The 20,152-nt window shown below is 40.8% G+C and overlaps 1 long non-coding RNA gene across 2 annotated transcripts; it reads right to left on the bottom strand.

Moving 5' to 3' along the window:
* Positions 1-542: 542 nt before the first annotated feature.
* On the bottom strand, positions 543-17,441 carry LOC139062165 (uncharacterized). 2 transcript variants are annotated; one of them, XR_011515752.1, is made up of 4 exons: positions 17,326-17,441; positions 16,746-16,878; positions 5,444-5,505; positions 543-774 (listed from the first exon to the last, which is right to left on the bottom strand). It is a non-coding gene; the product is annotated as an uncharacterized lncRNA (long non-coding RNA). The 2 variants fall into 2 exon arrangements; XR_011515751.1 differs by having other exon boundaries at positions 16,746-16,875.
* Positions 17,442-20,152: the final 2,711 nt, after the last annotated feature.

Raw genomic sequence — 20,152 nt, 5'->3', positions numbered from 1 at the left:
TTATGCCACAAATACCACAACCAAATGGTTTTTGTACAGTGTGGATTCTCATATGATGATTAAGTTGCGCCATAGAGGTGAATGTTTTACCACAAGGATCGCACCAAGAACATTTCTCTCCTGTGTGGAGATTCACATGTTTATTAAAGTTTGATTTTAGGCTGAATGCTTTACCACAAACATCACAACAGAAACTTTTCTCTCCAGTGTGGATTTTCATGTGACTATTAAGGGTTCCTTTTCGGCTGAATGCTTTACCACAAAGAGCACAATGGACATTTTTTTCTCCAGTGTGGATTTTCATGTGTCTTTTAAGTGTTGCCTTTAGGCTGAATGCTTTACCACATAGATCACAATGGAAACTTTTTTCTCCAGTGTGGACTTTCATGTGGCTATTAAGGTGTGCCTTTTGGTTGAATGCTTTACCACATAGATCACAAAAGAAACTTTTCTCTCCCGTGTGGATATTTATGTGACTATTAAGATGTACCTTTCGGCTGAACGCTTTACCACAAAGATCACACTGGAAACTTTTTTCTCCAGTGTGGATTTTCATGTGTTTTTTAAGGGTTCCTTTTAGGCTGAATGCTTTACCACACTGACCACAACGGAAATTTTTCTCTCCAGTGTGGTTTTTTATGTGACCGTTAAGGTTGACCCTTAGGCTGAACGCTTTACCACAAATATCACAGTGGAAACTTTTGTCTCCAGTGTGGTTTTTCATTTGACTATTCATCAAGAGCTTCTTCTTTAACCCCAACAGATTCTGGACATCTGCAGGAAAAAGAGAGATACACATTTTGAATAACAAGCACAATAAAATCCCACAGTCTTCTATGGTGTATAAGTGAGTATATACAGACGTAGAAAAAACTGCTGGTACCCTTCAGTCAATGAAAAAAAATCCCACAACATTCACAGAATTAACTTGAATCTGACAAAAGTAATAATAAATAAAAATTCTATAATATGTAACCAATGAAAGTCAGACAATGGTTATAAACCATGTGTAGCCAGAGCCAAATACACCAGGAGTTGCCAAATATGGTAATTCCCATATATGACAGATGATAGGGAGGCAAAGCACTAGCTGGCTAAACAGGATGCCAGCTGAGGAGCAGACATACATGACAGAAGCAGGTAAAATGTAGAGGAAGACGCTGATCGATTGGTGTCAGAACAGAATGCAGGAGAGCATATCAATGTAGGGATGCACCGATCAGGTTTTTTGCTGCCGATCACCGATACCGATATCAAAGAATGCTGATCACCGATACCGATCACGTGGATTGGCCAGAAATTTTCTACAACATTATAATGAATGCTACAAACTACATAATCTGGGAATAAAGGAAATGTAACCTAATCTAAAATGGTCTGTATTAGGGTTGTCACGGTTTGAAAATTTAACCTCACGGTTATTGTGACCAAAATTACCACGGTTTTCGGTATTATCGCGGTATTTTTTTTAAACGTGCTACATTTTCACACGATTAAATAAACCCTGTATGTCAGGAAATATTGTCCTCAGTTTGTGTCTAAATTTTGCCTAAAAAGTGTTATTTTGTAATTATGTTGTTTATTTGTTTACATTTTTCCCCTTTAGTCTTTAAAATACCAATATTTGCCCATAACTTCGTATTTTATGTCTGTTTGATGTCATCATTTAAAAATATTAGATCAGATGATACTCAGTACTCAAGTAGCCTTCTAATCAGATACTTTTTTTTTTACCCTTACTTGAGCAATCCGTATATCAGGAAAATATTGTCCTCGGTTTGTGTCCTTACCAGTGAGATTTGCAGATTTGGGAAAATGTCATCAGGCAGTAATCATTGTTAAATTCATAATTATTCTCGGAGAGAGACCAACTCTTATCTGCCCCTGGGAGCCCCGTAATGCATAGCGTCATTTCAACATGGGGGTGTCCGCGACACGGTTTATATGCAGGTAGCGGCGCTGCGGCTGCTTTATATAGCGACTCATTGCATTCTCCCTCAACCCAAATCCTCGGATCACGCATTTTAGCTAAAACGCTAACGTTAACTTGCCTTGCGTTGACTGTAGAGTTGTGGGTGATGGTCACGCAGATGTGTCATGAGATTTGAAGCGTTGCTGCCTTTCACAGACACTTTTTCTGCACGTGCTGCAAACAGGATAGCCGCCCGTCTTCTATAAACTCCCTCGGCATTCTTCAAATATCTAAAATATGCCCGTACTTCCGACTTTGTCTTCTTTGAGGGATAATAAATGTCCTCCTGAGCGCTGCCGTCTCCTCCTTTGACCATTATTTCAGCTTTAGCTTCAAGAAAGTTTTGTTGTAAACAAAGCGTGTATGTGCCGCAGGCAACTTCTGCAGATGATACGGTGGCTGGTAAGGGTCACCGCGCCTACAACGCAGCCACGGTAAACCCACCAAGATAATATAGTTTTTTAAAAACAAGACGGTTATTATTGTCAACTTTTTTTTTTTTTTACCGGGGTTTAGCGCTACACTGGTTACCGTGACAACCCTATCTGATCGGTTTGCTTTGATCTATTTTGAAAATTCCGATCAAAACCGATAGGGGCGCTATCGGCCGATTACGATCAAATGCCGATCCATCGGTGCATCCCTATATCAATGTGGTCTTCTATCAAACGAGAGGCAATGTTTTATTCTTTTATTACCATTTTTGTTTGGATGGAGATTAACCCCTTAAATTTCCAGGTTTAATGAACCAGGGTTTCCCCCAGCGCTTTATAAGCCTGGCGGCCCGCCAGGCTTTGCTTGGTCACCCGTCAGGCCAAGCATCATGCCCCGCCCCGCCCCCCTCCCCGACCCTACCGTGTCCGCTGACACGAATGGCTATCTATCGTGTTCTGTCTCACCGACCTAGGACCGTCTTTAGATCCGGACCGAAGGAGGATGTTTCTCCAGGAGCCACCCTGGCTGACAGAGAAGACGAAGGTGCGCTGACAGTCCAGTCCAGAGTTGACCTCGGTACACGTTGATGAAGCGTTTGGCAGATGCGCTTTCTCAAGTTTAAATTAACTCAGAAATCAAAGACTCTGGACGAGTCTGCGCTAGCTGGTTGCATTTCAGCTATCCTATCTGGCTTGACAGGAATAGCGTGGGGGGGAGAAAAGAGCCGGCGGGGCTCCGTTCCCCGTTGGCGTTTGTTCAGCACGTCCGCTCTCTCTCGTTGTCCAACTCGTTCTGCCTAACTTACCAAAAACCACTTCTCTTCCCAAAGCAAACTTGTGCGTCAGAGCAAATGTGTTTTGGAGTTACTGTGGAAGCAGACCTGTGTGAGCGAGTGTGAAGGTCATCACTAGACATCTTCAAACATTATTAATTAAGTATACTGATTCATTATAATTATTATGATTACCCAAAGCATAATAATAATTCATTTGATTAAAACACATTTATAATGAGTAAAGTGATAAAATTATTATTTAGCATTAATAAACAAAGGAAGCGTAAGACTCTTTATTATGACTAGATTCCGGAGATGCAGGTGTTGGATGTTGTGAAATTCGTCGGACTTGCTGGCGGCTCAGGTCTTTATCTGTGGGTGAAAGTTGCTGGTGACCCAGCTTCGACCCAGCCGGGCAAATACAACCTTTGGCACAGAAAAAAACATATTTCCTCACGCTACATAAACATTATTTTATTTGATTAATGATTCCTACATTTACTGTAATTACTAACAAGGTTTGTGACATTGACTAACAGCAATAATAATAACTACATTAGAGCTGAAACAACTAATCGATTATAATCAATTATTAAAGTAGTTAACAACTTTTTTAGTCATCGATTAGTTGTTTAATAATCACATTTTACCGCAAAAAGTCTATTTTTACCAAAATCTGACATCGGTTACAATCTGTTAAATTTGCCGCCAGTGTGTGGCAGTAATGAGCCACTGATCTACCAGTGGAGCCGTAGATGAAGAAACGAGCCAGTAAGTGCCCTCGGTTTTCGTGACGTAACACGTTACTGACGCGCATCTTGCTTTGAGAGATGGCGGAACAAGAAGAAATACGGAAGAAAAATAGAAGCGACAAAACTGAAGAGAAACCCCGGACAAAAACCTCACGACTATGGGAGCACGTCACTCTAGATGCCAGGAAAAGACGGGTGACCTGCAAAATATGCAAAAACCATCTAGCATGGCACGGAAACACGACGTCCCTAAGTGAACATTTGAGACGAAAACATGTGGGGGCTGATGCAGCAGAGGAAATGCCAGCCCGGTAAGTAACAGAAAATAAACAATTTAAATATACTACACGCAGATCAAATTTTGGACTTAGTGTTAGCTGAGTTCGTTATAGTGGATGTTAAACATGTTTTTTTTTTTTGCCGCGTCAGTCTACGGTGTTCTACTTCTGATTGACTAAATGCAATCGTGAATCTCCGTGTTGTGAATCATGCGCTTGCCAAATTTAGCAAGTCTGTTTATAAGAATGTTCTCGTTAAGGGAAAAACGGCACAAACCCATAACTATGTTCCTCATTCAAAAAAGGACAATTACGCAGAGAAAAATATACAGACGAGCTGTGTCCAGGTGAATATAACGCGGCATAGTTGTACGCTTTCAATTTTTAAATACAGGAGAAATTCAGAAAAAGTCATTTTTTTACTATTAAAAGGCTGTTTTACACTGTGTTTAACACTGTAAAATGCCTCACAATGCATTTTTATCATGTTTCTTAAACAGTATTACACAAAATAATCATTTTTCACATTTCTCTAGCTAATTTAAACACTCCCGACTCAAAGTAAAAACCTCATGAGCTTCTTACTTAGAGCTTTTTAATAGTAAAAAAAATTGTCTTTTTTTCTGAATATCTCCTGTTGCGGGCTATTTTGTAGAACGTAACCCTCAAAATAAATTATCACTGTCTATTGTTAATTAATTCAAATAATATAATGTTGATTTAGTGTTGTAGTGTGTGTGCTGCTTTATTTTATATGTGTACTTATTTCAGTCAATTTGTGTTTCTTATGCAGAAAAAAACAAGCAACGATGGACAACTACATGGGGAACAAGACACTCACCCCCCAGCAATGCATACCACTTAACTCTATTCTAAACATGCTGGTAAAAGACATGAGGCCACTATCCATGGTGGAAGGAGCAGGCTTCCAGCTAATGCTAAAAAATTATTCTGGACTGATATTTTGCACTGTTTAGCTCATTTTACACTGCTGACTGTGTTCATGTGCAATAAAATCGATTGCAGTCAACTGCACAATTCTCTTATGTTTTTTTTCTTAACTGAAATGCATTCATCACTTGTATAGGTTAAATAGCTAAACAATAACAAACCGATTAATCGAAAAAATAATCGACAGATTAATCGATTATGAAAATAATCGTTTGTTGTAGCCCTAAACTACATTAACACATCAGTCTGTCAGAGACTACAGACATCTGGCTAAAATTACCTGCTTCAGGGTGGTGTTGGTGAGGATGTTTCATCAGAAGAACAGCAGCTGTTAGGGTGCATCTAGACAGATACAGATATACATGTTACTGTACAGTTTCAAACATAGTAGCAAATAGGTAAGTAAGACTTTATTTATGCAGCTCATTTCAAGGGAATAGTCACAAAGTGCTGCACTTGACAACAAGCAAATAAAAACAGCTTAAAACCGGTAAAAGCAAAACATAAAACACAATGAATCATTTGAAAACCTTTAAAAATAAAGACAGGTTTTAAGTTGCTTTTGAAAACGACTTCTGAGGACTGATTTGTATCTACTGAACAGTGGGTTTTGTACTGACCTCTGTAGGGCTGAGCCATATCATACCTTTCACGGTAATACCGGTACAATGCTGGGCAATGATAAGAAAATGAAATATCGCGATTGGATAGAATGGGTAAAACGCGCTTGCACAGTGCCTTTGTTTTCATACGCTCATACGCACATGGCGGAAAAAGCATGGCGACGACGGAGGAGAAGGGCGAAAGCGGCTCGTTGAATGAAACAGAATTTGTTTTTAAAAAAGGTGCTACTTCAGTGGTGTGGAACTGGTTCGGTTTCCGCCCGTCAGATACCCAACAAAGCACAATTTTTTGTAGAACATGCAAGCGGGCTGTTGTGGCGAAGGGAGGAAACACCACAAACTTATTTCATCATTTGAAGCAGAAGCACTTTTTGGAGTACAACAAAGCTGTTAAAGCACGCGAAGATGCGTCACCTTCAACAAGTGCGGTGGTAAGACCAAAGAAGCTGACTCAACAAACAATCGGCACAGCTATAAATAGCTGCACCCCGTATGACAAAAGTAGAAAACGCTGGAGAGAACTAACTAATGCAGTGACGCATTGTTTAGCCAGGGATATGATGCTCGTTCAGAGTGTGGAAAAAGGTTTCACAAAGATGCTTAAAACATTTGATTCACGCTACAAGCTGCCCACCAAGAAATACTTCTCTAAAGTCGCTTTGCCTGCTTTATATGAAGAGGTTCGTACTGAGGTGGCAAATGCATTATCGTCTGTGGAGTTTTTTGCGTCCACCACGGACATGTGGTCAAGCCGAACATCAGACCCCTACATGAGCCTCACAATACATTACGTGGACAAAGACTGGAAGCTAAAGAACAAGTGCCTTGAAACAAGTTTTTTCCCCGAGGACCATACCGGGGAAAATATAGCCAAAGGCCTAAAAGAGTTCCTCAGCTCGTGGAATCTTCAGGAGGAAAAACAGGTGTGTGTGACGACAGACAGCGGGGCCAACGTTGTGAAGGCTGTCGCACTCAACAACTGGACCAGACACTCATGCTTCGGACATCGCCTGCACATTGCCATAGGTAAATTGATTAAAATGTCAGATTAAGCATTTCTTGCATTAGTTTAAATGATAGTAATGTTTATACTATTAATCTTTAGATGTCTTTAAAAATGAACAGGAAGGCTGGATGTGCACATTTATGCTGTAAGACATTTTAAGGTGTGTGTGTGTGTGTGTGTGTGTGTGTGTTATACATAAAACAAATGTCACACATTCCACACTGCATTAATATTGGTGTTGAGCAATTAACCGTTTTCCTTTAAATTTGTCTTTTTTAGAAAGAAGTGTGAAGGACCAAAGGATTGATCGAGCAGTTGGGGTGAGAAAGAAGATTGTTGGTGCCTTTGGCCACAGCTGGAAGCGCCAGCGTGCTCTGCAGGCTGCCCAAAAAGAACTGGGCCTACCAGAACACAAACTCATAACTGAATGTTGCACTCGTTGGGGCTCAAAGCAGAGAATGATCCAGCGACTGCTGGAACAAGAAAAGGCTATAACACAGGTTTTAGCTGCTGATAAAAGCACAAGGCACCTCATGTTGACATGGCAAGACATTCAGGTGCTTGACTCCGTCAGCGCTGCATTGAGTCCACTTCTAGAGTTTACAGATGCTTTTTCTGCTGAAGAGTATGTGACCATTTCATGTGTTAAGCCTGTTCTTCAGATGTTTAACAACGACCTGTTAAAAGTAAAAGAGAGTGACACACCACTGACCAAAGACATCAAAACAGCAATACTCGACTACATGAACAAAAGCTACAAAGACAGCATCACAGAGAGGCTTATTAACATGGCTCCTCTACTTGATCCACGTTTTCGCACAGAATATTTCAGCGAGAGTGAGAGCGAAGCCATCAAAGTTCAGGTCATGAGTGAACTAGAGCATCTTGTGTCACCCCAGGGTAGCACAGCCACAGGTGTTTCAGAAACACTTCCCACATCTGCTGGAGACCAAACAAGTCAGGGAGCCGCTAAAAAGCCAAAAAAGAGTCTCGGGAGTTTTTTGAAGGGACCTGTTAGTGGCAAGACAGATGTAATTGCAGAAAGGTTGCTATCTGAACTGAGCAGTTATGTGAATAGTCCACCAGCAGACAGTGAGTGTGATCCTCTTTTGTGGTGGAAGGTTCACACGGTAAACTTTCCCAACATCAGCAGATTAGCTAGGAAGTACCTCTGCATTCCAGCAACTAGCTCTGCATCTGAAAGGTTGTTCAGTACAGGTGGAAACGTTGTAACTTGTCTACGATCCTCACTTAAGCCCACATCTGTGAACATGTTGGTGTTTCTGACAAAAAATCTTAAAACTTGAAAAGGGCACTTTATCCATGTTGTTTGTTTATGTATTGTTTTTTACTCAAGGGTTTGAGTTTTATGTTGCAAAGCAACACTTTAAGTTATGAGATATTACCAATGGTTATGCTCAGGAGGATATTCAGCCCATTTGCACAAACATTTTAATGTAGTTTTGATGCACATAAAAATTGCTGCTTAAATGAAAATATATTGGTGGGTTCTTTGCACTAATAAAGTTGTTAATTTGTAAAGTACTTTGTCTCGCATCAGTCATATCGTCTGTTATATCGTTATCGCAAATTTTCATATATATATATCGTGATAAATATTTTTGGCCATATTGCCCTGCCCTAGACCTCTGACATTTACATATATTATTTTTTGCAACAATAATCTGTCGCAATACTATAAAAAGGGAAAACCATTTATGTGATTTTTTGCTAAATGCAAACCATTTTCTGCTATGGGGTTTAAAATATCACTCTGATCAGAAAAATATCAGACAGAATTGATAAGAAATTATCAGAAAATTATTAAGAATCATCATATAAGTATTAGGCGTTATTGTGAAACAGAATTCTCTGAACACAAAAAGTGAAAATATCTGAAAAAAATTCAAAACACTGAAATAATCCTACTTCTCATTGTGTCTGAGCTTTACTACTGCACAAACGTTACAATATTAAGAAATTAGCTTCATTTGTTCTAAAGCATCCCCAGGATGCTAACTAATAATGTCATGATGACATCATCACTGTAAGTCTGTGAAGGTTCTCAGTCATCCAGGTCATTGTAGTCTAATGAGCTTTGAAAGAAAAGCGTCTGGACTTCTTTGAGTTGCTTGAAGACGTTTCACCTCTCATCCGAGAGGCTTCTTCAGTTCTAAGGTCAAATGGTGGAGAGTCCCAGATTTAAACCCAGTGGGGTGTTCCCCACCAGAGGTGCAAGGATAGTAGCAAGGTGTTTCGCGATGTTGTAGGTGACTGAATTTATGCTACTGACAATGGGTCTGAGAGGGATACCTTCCTTGTGGATCTTGGGAAGTCCGTAGATGCAGGGTATGGCATCTCCTGGATAAAGGCGGTGATATGTCAGGCGGGGAACACCCCACACCACATCAAGAACTCCACCGACTTCACTGACAAGGTCCAGAAACTTACCCTGGATCCAGATGAAACCATGGTGTCCTTTGACGTAGTCTCCCTCTTCACTTGCATACCCACTACAGAGGCAGTGGAGACTGTCAGAAAACGACTACAAGAAGACAGCACCTTGGAGGACAGGACCAACTTCACACCCGATCAGATTTGCACACTGTTAGACCTCTGCCTCACCACTACATGTTTCAAATACAACGAAGGTTTCTACAGACAAAAACATGGCTGCGCCATGGGCTTCCCCGTGTCACCTATTGCAGCCAACCTTTACATGGAGGAAGTGGAAAGAAAGGCTCTTGGCTCTTTTAAAGGGAGAGCACCCAGCCACTGGTACAGATATGTGGATGACACCTGGGTCAAAATCAAAACACAAGAAGTGGAATCCTTCACTACGCACATCAACGCCATGGACAAAAACATCAAGTTCACCAGGGAAAACATAAAGGACAACTGCTTGCCTTTCCTGGACTGCGCTGTGCACTTTGAAGAAAATGGCAACCTCAACATTGAAGTGTACCGGAAGCCCACACACACGGACCAGTACCTCCTCTTCGACTCACATCACCCTCTGGAACACAAACTTGGAGTAATCAAGACCTTACACCACCAGGCAGAACATGTTCACTCTAAGCCGGAAGGGAAAAAGAAGGAACACACACATATAAAGGAATCACTTAAAACATGCGGCTATCCTAATTGGGCGTTTATAAAGTCAGCAAAGATGCACAGAAAAGACCAGACACCAGCGAGGGAGGATAAGAAAGACAGACGCAACAACCTTATCATCCCCTATGTAGCCGGTGTATCAGAGAAACTCAGGAGGGTTTTCTCCAAACACAACACACCAGTGTACTTCAGACCCAGCAACACACTCAGACAGAAACTGGTTCACCCGAAAGACAAAACTCCTAAACACAAACTGAACAATGTGGTGTATGCTGTACAGTGCAGCGAGGACTGCCCAGACCTCTACATCGGAGAAACCAAACAGCCACTTCACAAGCGCAAGGCACAACATAGAAGAGCCACCTCCACGGGACAGGACTCAGCAGTTCATTTGCATCTAAAGGACAAAGGTCACTCTTTCGAGGATGCCAACGTTCACATTTTGGACAGAGAGGACAGATGGTTTGAAAGAGGAGTAAAGGAAGCCATTTATGTCCACTGTGAGCAACCATCTTTGAACAGAGGCGGTGGTTTTCGACACCAACTGTCTGCCATCTATAATCCAGTTTTGAGATCCCTTCCCAGATGTCTCAACGCCCACGCATATCCTGGGCCATCGGACCTCAGGAATTCACATGATAGGGTGGGGCCAGGCTTCACAATGAGCTCACCCGAAACTCTGGCTGAATAGGACCCACACCCACCCTCACACCTTGGCTCATGTGTTTATGTAGAAGATCATCAGGGGGTCTTTTCTTCCCTCTTCGGGGGGAAACTCCCACTGGGTTTAAATCTGGGACTCTCCACCATTTGACCTTAGAACTGAAGAAGCCTCTCGGATGAGAGGTGAAACGTATTCAAGCAACTCAAAGAAGTCCAGACGCTTTTCTTTCAAAGCTCATTAGATCATCACTGTAACATTTCCTTACCTCTGTCCTTGTCACGTTTTCCTCCTCTACTTCTCTTTTTTCTCCCCTGGGCTCATGATTTTTTGACATGTTTAGCTAACTGACTCATAAAAAATTACCGTTCTCGAGTAGCAGGTAAGCTAAGTAGATAGAGGAGGAGGGGAGCCAGGTTGGCCTCATGAGAAAGTTACATATTTCAGTAAAGTTGGCAAGATATCAACATTTACGGCTCAATAATTTCTGATCAGAATTTCATTTTGAAAATAAAACACCTCTTTGGTATCATAGCAAGGCAGTGAAAAAGCTACAACCTAATTTTTTTAACAACCCGTCCTTTGCACCCAACATGTTATGAAACTGCCGTGAGTGCTCAGGGGCCGTCTGCAAATATAAACACCACTGCAGGTTAGGGCTGCTCGATTATGGCAAAAATAATAATCACGATTATGGTGACTGAAATTGAGATCTTGATTATTTAGGACGATTTTTCAATTTATGTTGATTTTATTTGTTTTTATTCAGTCATAAAATTGCTCAGGGCACAATCAGGACAAAAATAAATAAGAAACAAGATGATCACTAAAATAACTCCTGATTCCCAGTATAAAAAGACCAATATACTTATAGCTCATAGTCTATGACCCAAGGGCTATAGACCTTGGTTTAACTCATTTAAGTCTAACCAGTACAGACCCAAATACCAATATCTTGCAAATACTGACAGCAAGAATTGTACAGTGGCATTTATAACAAATAAATGTAAATAAATTGATGTTCACAAAATGTTGCATAACATTTATTGAGTCGTGTCAAGGTGCTGTAGGAGCGTGCACTAGCACCGTGTCCTCAGAGAGATTAGTTATTATTTATCAGCGTGAGTAACTTATTTCTACCTTATTTATAAACTATTTATTTACAGGTCCATCAGTTAATGTAATAATTGTCCCAACCACAGCTGCACCCCCCACCCCCAACCCGGTCTCACAGCAATCGGGGCAAGCTGCACGTGTGTTTAGCGTGCCGCACGCGCACATTTAGCCGTTTTTAGTGGCTCAGGAGACCGCAGGTGCGGTGTGTGTGTCACTCACTCTGGTTAATCCAACAAGAAGCCGGCTCCGAGAGCTGTTTCTTTAGCGACTGACACATCACTACATCATTCCCTTTCCTAATGTCCCGAAGAACGGTCCGGAGCGCAGGCGGAGTGTTTAGCTAACCTGCAGGAAATGTCGACGACAGTTATCCAGAAAGTAGCTAAGGGTTACCTGAGATGTTTCTGAGGTGTTCGCTAGGTACTTTTAGGATTAAAAAGTCAATAAGTGGGTCTGAAAAGCTGCTAGAAATAGTGTCAAAGTCGCTAGGGAGGAGCAAATAATCGGCTTGTTTTGTTTTTTATAATCGTTCAAAACTCAGATCGTAATCGTGATTAAAATTCGATTAATTGAGCAGCCCTACTGCAGGTCACGCAGCCAGATCATTACACATAACTTAAATACTGAAGTTTTATTTTCATGTTTTTTAAGAGAAATTTCGAGTATGTATTGAGTGCATTTCAAAATACGTACAGTCAGGTCCATAAATAATGGGATATTGACACAATGCTAACATTTTTGGCTCTATACACCAACACAATGAATATCAAATGAAACGAACAAGATGTGCTTTAACTGCAGACTGTCAGCCTTTATTTGAGTGTATTTACATCCAAATCAGGTGAACGGTGTAGGAATTACAACAGTTTGCATATGTGTCTCCCACTTGTTAAGGGACCAAAAGTAATGGGACAATTGGCTTCTCAGCTGTTCCATGGCCAGGTGTGTGTTATTCCCACATTATCCCAATTACAATGAGCAGATAAAAGGTCCAGAGTTCATTTCACGTGTGCTATTTGCATTTGGAATCTGTTGCTGTCAACCGTCAAGATGAGATCCAAAGAGCTGTCACTATCAGTGAAGCAAGCTATCATTAGGCTGAAAAAACAAAAGAAACCTATCAGAGAGATAGCAAAAACATTAAGTGTGGCCAAACCAACAGTTTGGAACATTCTCAAAAAGAAGGAACGCACCGGTGAGCTCAGCAACACCTAAAGACCCGGAAGACCAAGGAAAACAACTGTAGTGGATGACCGAAGAATCCTTTCCCTGGTGAAGAAAACACCCTTCACAACAGTTGGCCAGATCAAGAACACTCTCCAGGAGGTAGGTGTATCTGTGTCAAAGTCAACAATAAAGGAAAGACTCCACCAGTACAGAGGGTTCACCACAAGATGTAAACCATTGGTGAGCCCCAAAAACAGGAAGGCTAGATTAGAGTTTGCCAAACAACATCTAAAAAGCCTTCACAGTTATGGAACAACATCCTATGGACAGATGAGACCAAGATCAACTTGTACCAGAGTGATGGGAGGAGAAGAGTATTGAGACGGAAAGGAACTGATCATGATCCTAAGCAGGGTTTCCCTTACATAGGTGTAGCCGCCACGGCTGAAATCCTACCGACACGCCTACAAGATCCCAATTTTTTTTTTTTTGCGCTGTTTCCAGAAGAAGCAGCGGGAAGTATGTTGTCGCTTGTGATCACAGCCGGCGGGCAGCAAGGAGGAGCAGGCAGGGCAGGATGAAGTTACAGCATAAGTTACTGAGTTTAAAATTAGAAAGGTAGCAGTGGATATAATGCTTTGTGGTTTACATGTTTCAGTAGCATTAAGATAAATGAGTGTTGACGATCTTGACAGGGTTTTCTCCAGTGCTTATTAGGCCAGGTTTTCCTCCCCTCACCAGGCAAAGCATCACTTATTCATGTAAAATTTATTTATTTTTTCATGTCTGACTTTAACCGCATCTAATACTGTATTACGGCGTGAGCGCAACAGCGACAACTTAAGATCGATGTGTGAGCAGCCTGAGAGGTCGGGTGTTTTCATCTAAACCCTTAAAACCTCCAGCAGGCTACGTTGCACTATTGATGTGTTAGCGCACGGCGCTAACAACTTAGAGACGTGACATGTCTCGGAGAAAGCGTAAAAACACGTTGGACGCTTCTTCTGAAGCTGGAAAATAACACCTCTTCAAGCAGAGCACGACATCGCCTCGGCTCGTTCACCCTCTGCCAAGCCGGACTGAGCTCAATAACAACATTGACCCAGCACAGCCACTGGGTCGTTGGAGCTGCCCCGTGACTGCCTGATGGAAAACCAGCGGGTTTCATCAGACTCGTAAAGTTTCTTGTTTTTGCTGTGGACCCCCTGTATTTTACCGCTCCCTCCTGCAGTCTTCCCCTATTAACATTTAAAATGATTCTGTAAATTTCGTGTATCAATAGAAAAAATCTCTGCCTCTGCCAGCTGCAGTAAATGTAGTTTCCAAATAATAAATAAGAGGTGCATTCATCTGTGTATCTCCTTTGATCCGCATTAGTGATACCCTCAGCACCAGAACAGTGAAGCAAAGAAACAGATTCCTGAGTTTGTTAGTAATTTTATTCATTAGGTGCATCTGACCTGTTCTATTATTCTCTGAAATGAGATCAAATCAGTGCTTCTATGGGTTGTCTCCACTCTGCACTAGAAAATTTTACTTTATTTAGAGACGTGTCATTATTTCTTCAGAGCTGATCACACCAGCTGTCTGTCTGCAACACCGAGCCCCCCCAAATCTAAACAAACGTGTCTGCCGAACTACTTTTACTCCGTAATGTAAACTTTAACTCCTGCAGCGTAGAGGAAACTTGTTAAAATACGTCAACACGGTGGATTTAATAGGAGTTTTAAAGAACAAACTCTGGACGGTGTGAGGTGAGTTTATCTCACTGAAGAAATCAAATCAAATCAAATCAAAGCTTTATTTATAAAAACACACATGGAGCATCAGAAGGCTGAACAATAACCTGTAGAATAATTAAAGTCATCATGCTAGAGCAGCTTTCTCTGTGGTGGACCACACCAGCTTCTGCCACAATAAATAATTAGAATAACAATAAATAACATTTTAATTTCCTTTCTGAACTATTTCTGCTGAGAGTTTTAATGTTTAAAATCTGTTAGATTGTTACTGACAGCAGCTATGTTTAAGTTTCACTTCCTGTTCTGACTGAATGCTGCTGCAGCATGGAGGTGTAGTTCTCAGTCATCCTGGACATGATCATCCTGAGAGTTTTAGCTGGAAACAGCTGGATGTTTCTGGATATGTTGGAGACATTTAGTCTCTCATCCCAGAGGCTTCTTCCAGACTTTGGTTGTGGTCAGAAACAAACACACTGGTTGTGCTGCAAGTCTTTTTCGTTTTTTCTCCAAAACATGTTTTTGTCTAAGTGAAGGTGATGTTATTGTTCATAGAATTAAAATTCATGTTGAAGTTAAAATTATTTCACCAAGTAGGACCTGTGGTTAGCTGGCTCATGTAAAACATGTCATGTCTTCAAAGAATCGGAATCGGGAATCAATAGGAACCGGAATCGAAACGAGGAATTGGAATCGGAATCGTTCAAAATCAAATGATACCCAACCCATTGTGGTGGTGCATAGAGCCAAAAATGTTAGTAACGTGTCGATGTCCCAATATTTATGGACCTGACTGTACATACACACATTTAATTTATGTTTTTTTGATTCTGCAATTCTGTGTCCAATCCAGCAGGCCTGTTTCGCTTGTCGGAAAAGCCGGCCCTGCTGTCCTATTTTTACCGGGGACATTTTTTTGTGCTTCTATTGTTTTTAATGGAAATTAAATTTAAAAGTACTTTTTTCAGAAATAAAACAGGTCGAGTTTACAATATTTACAATATTAACATCCATCTCAATTGTTCTGTACCTCAGTAAAATTATTTTTAATGAGAAAAATTGCTTTGGAGGCTAATTTTCGTGAACAATTAATTTAATCAAGATTAAATCGTTACAAAGCCTCTAATTAACTCCTTCACTGCCACTGACGACAAAAGTCGTCATTTTAAATCCAACTGTTCACTGCCAATGACAACTAAAATCGTCATTTACATTTTTTAACTGTGTGTGCGTCGGAGCGAGCCCCCGCACCGCGAGAACAAACATGCCAGCTCTAAAGCCGATCTTCAGCCGCGTACGTCACATTTCACGTGATCAGGAAGCAGAAAATCCATGTGTTAGGAGATCGTTTTGGACCGCTGCTGTAAAAAAAAGTGAGGTGTGAACCGGAAAAGCTTCTGCCGATCACAATTCGACAACGGATTATGAAAGAATGGATAACGCTCGAAACGTGCAAATTCTCCCTGATGATGATGATGATGATGAGTCTACTCTTTGTTTTGTTAGTTTTGGCGTTGACATCATCATAGAGCGCAACGCTCTGTGACTCTTAAAAAAAACTGTGAAAATGCTAAAAACAAAAATAAAATGCTGGCAGTGAAGGGCTTTTCTGATCAGGAAATGGCTGGCAGTGAATGATTTAATTAAATGTGTCTTTAATCGAGTCCCACTCATAATATATACACACGTGTGTGTGTGTCTATATATATTTTGTTCCTGGCCTTAAATTTAACCTAACATAGATTGATGTAGTCAAATGATGATGATTGTTTCATATGTTCCTAACTGAACACTTCGCTCTCAGACAGCATGCTTAAGTATCCATGGGACATCAAGTCCCATTTAACCCCTGATCCATGACTCTGGGATGTGAGTGTGTGTAGATGTAGATGAATGTGACTTGTAGTGTTAAAGTGCTTAGATTAGTCATAAAACTAGAAAAACACTATTTAAATAACAGCTTTACTTGGTCGCTCTCTCTCTCTTTTTTTAAACAAAGAAAAAAAAAGGTTGTATTACCCTTTTGCTTATGTTTCAACCAAGTAACCAAGTTAAACCTTTAGGAAAAACACGCCAAATGATCACACAAAAGACTATCAATAATTTGAGTTATTAAGAATAATGCAGGTCATTATGAAAAACAGTCAATAGATTACCAGTGGTCAGTGGACTGGGAAAAAATTCCTCCTCCTTCTGAGCTTCTGGCTCTTACTAGTTCAGCCTGAAGATTCACTGAAGATTCATTCATCAGGGACCTTTCTATAACCACCAACAGCTGCTGCACATCTGCTGAGCAAACCAAAATACACATGAACATATTGTACAGCAGACTCAATGATCGCACATTAGTTACATATTTAAGCCAGGTTTGAGCTAATCACAAGAGGTATAAGCAGATGACAAAATACGCAAGAATGAATATGCAAAACAGAAGAAATAAAAAACAATAGCAGTAGGATACGCCACAGACATGAACACAACTCAAAGTCTAACATGACACTGTTGTTCTTTTAAGACAGAATTAGATTTAAAACACAATATTATCTTTAATGTCATCTAAGAATGAACTGTATACAAACAGTATCTGAAAGTTAAAATCGCCATTTGCGAAGTGGCAATGCTAAAGGTTAACGGACATTTCAACTCTGTAACTTGTTCAAACACCGTCTAAACACTCAAATATCATTCATTATCATGTTTTAACAGCATTAACGGTGTCAGAAATACACAACATACCCAGGAAATAAAATAAAAATAATCCCGAGAGGGAGAAAAAGGACCCGATCGAGCAAAAAGGTAACGAAAGCGAAACTGGTCTGCACCCAGCGATGACGTCACACTACGGCAACACCACTCGGACAAACTACTTTGCTCCTAAATAATATATTAATGTCGATGATAACAACTGAGTTACAGAACAAAGTAAAATCAGCTAAAGCGCGTGACCAAGATGCGCGGACTTCAGTGTTACTACTTTTGGGATCAGAATTCAAATAATAATAATATTTGAAGCCACGAATGATATTTTACAAAATAACAGGAAATAGAGTTTATTAGTTGTATACCAAAACCAGGAAAAGACAGGATCTTGATCATTGGTCGCCAGTAACATTCTTTTTTTTTTTTTTTACTGTGTCCTGTCCGGCTGTGAAGAAATCAGAATTGATGTCTCAATTTAGAAGACACGCCTTGCAGTTTTATTCTCAAAGGTGGAGCGTTATAGCTTCTGCTATAAAGCCACTTCTGATACCAAAACAACTTACTTTCTACTTTCATAGTGTTACAACCCCAACAGGAGTTGTTAAAGTGTGACATGACAGTGGATTTAAAATGGGTTTAATTGTCATAAAAGGTATTAAAAACGAATGAGCAAACACATGGACAGCATTATTAAAATAATGCCAAACAAAAACAAGACTAAAAGGTTAACATTTAAAGGATGAATTATCAACATTAAAAACCCCTGGTTAAACAACCAGACCATAACAAATAGCTAATCGGTTGCATATCAGGTTCAAGGGAACCTCGTATATTGGCTGGTGGAATATATTCTGATTTTATGTCAGCAACGTTCAATCCGAAAAGTAAAGAGTGTTAGCAAAACATCAAGTTTCGAAGGGTGCTACTTAGAGTAACTCCGATTAGTGCAGCTCAGCCTAACTACCTTTTCTTTGCCTCTACTTTTTCCAAATTTTTAGTACCGTTGAGGTCCCTGGCGAGGCTGAGTCGGGCCAGCATTGGCCGCTGACTGGCTAGAGGGCAGAGTCACTGGTTGCTCTGGAGTTTTCTGCCTGATGCTTCACTGTCTGCAGCCATTTTCTGGTTCAGAATCTGACAAAAAGCCATTAAATTGAGAAAAATGTCCAGCAACACCACGATTTTTTTTGCTGAGTTGTGTTTCCGTGTAACATACAGATCGCCTTACGCTATTTTGGTGTGGAGTAAGGACCCCCCAACCCCCAGAGCTGGCTGGGAAACACAACTACACTCAAATGAGCTAAATTAACCCACCCTGTACAGGGCTGTTTTAGGGTGCAGATGGCTTCAGGCCTTCCTCAAGTCTCAAGCTGCATTCATCTGTTTAGCAACCTGGAAGTCATTTTTAACAAAGCCTTTCTTCAAAAGTGTTTTCACATCCAAAAGATAACATAAAAAAATCCATGCAATAAAATGTTGGGGTATTTTTCTAATCTCCAAAGTCTAGAGGTATCTCAATTTTCCCCAAAGTATACTCACCACCAGCTTTGGGAATAACTACTACAACAAGAACATGAGCTCTCTCTCTCTCTCTCTCTCTCTCTCTCTCTCTCTCTCTCTCTCTCTCTCTCTCTCTCTCTCTCTCTCTCTCTCTCTCTCTCTCTCTGTGTGTGTGTGTGTGTGTGTGTGTGCTTGCTAGTTGCCTCAATTGCTTCCACACCCACTTGTGCACACATGCTTCCATTTAATTACAGTGTAAGAGAGTTGAAACCTTTACAATGCCCCTTCAACTGTAAATGATCATAATCATGTTTTCTGAGTGGTCTGACTCCATTCTGCCCTCTCTTTTCATTGTCTTGCCCACTCCCATTGCTCCTCTTCCTGTCTTGGTCTGCCAGCAGCAGCGAGGTAATTGCAGGCTGCATACACAGTCACAAAACACAGGCAAAGTGAAGGTCTTGCATGAGGAAATAGAGCACATTCAATATTTATAGGGGCTCTCTGTGAGGTTATTCCTCCCTGAAACGTTAATGCATTTTTTCAGATAGAACCCTGAATATACATACATGCACATTTTTTGCAAGCCTTAGGTTATACTTGTTCTTTAAACATGTACAATGTGATGTCAACTTATCTGCCACTGACCATTTAATATTCATATGTGTGTCTGAATAGGTTTCTGTATCACAGCGCCTGCAGGAACTCAGCAAACTGAAGCTTTCTCCATTATTCTGACAATGCAGGAGCTAACAATAAAGTGCAATGCATGCCTTTTCTCCACCCTCGGTATTGTTGATTTATTTTTAAGAAAAGATGCACATCAAGACTGAGTTCAAATGAGCAGGAATTTTTATCACGTCTAATTAGTTCTCAGAGCTCTTCGAGCAGCTTCATGTTTTCCACCCAAAGGACAAAAGGTCTAGCCTGGCAAGCCAGACTAAATAAATGTATTATTTAGTCTGGCCATGCTCCATTGACGGCTCTCGGTTGTGGGGCGGGTTCTACCGTTGTCTTTCAAATGATCTCCGCATTCCACTGGAGAATGAATGTGACATACTCTTGTTTCACTCTGTTGCATCATCCCACCCACCAGGCATATAGAGTGCCCTGATTGGCCCACAAAGCGGCATATAGAGTGCCCTGATTGGCCCACAAAGCGGATAAAGCTCTGTGATTTGTTCACCAAGCAGATAGAGCACTATGATTGGCCCACCATTATGGACCAATCACAGCTCTTTATGTGTTTGAAACCCCTATAGAGGGCTGTGATTGGCTAGCCAGAGTCCTGGTAGGAGCTGCTGAGGTTCCAATGGAGCATGCCTAGACCAAACTTTGCAAAGCAAGAATTTGGTCTAGTTCACTAGGC

Source organism: Nothobranchius furzeri, chromosome 12 (assembly GCF_043380555.1).
Source record: "Nothobranchius furzeri strain GRZ-AD chromosome 12, NfurGRZ-RIMD1, whole genome shotgun sequence".
NCBI classification, from domain to species: Eukaryota; Metazoa; Chordata; class Actinopteri; order Cyprinodontiformes; family Nothobranchiidae; genus Nothobranchius; species Nothobranchius furzeri.
This window is presented reverse-complemented; position numbering and strand designations above follow the sequence as displayed.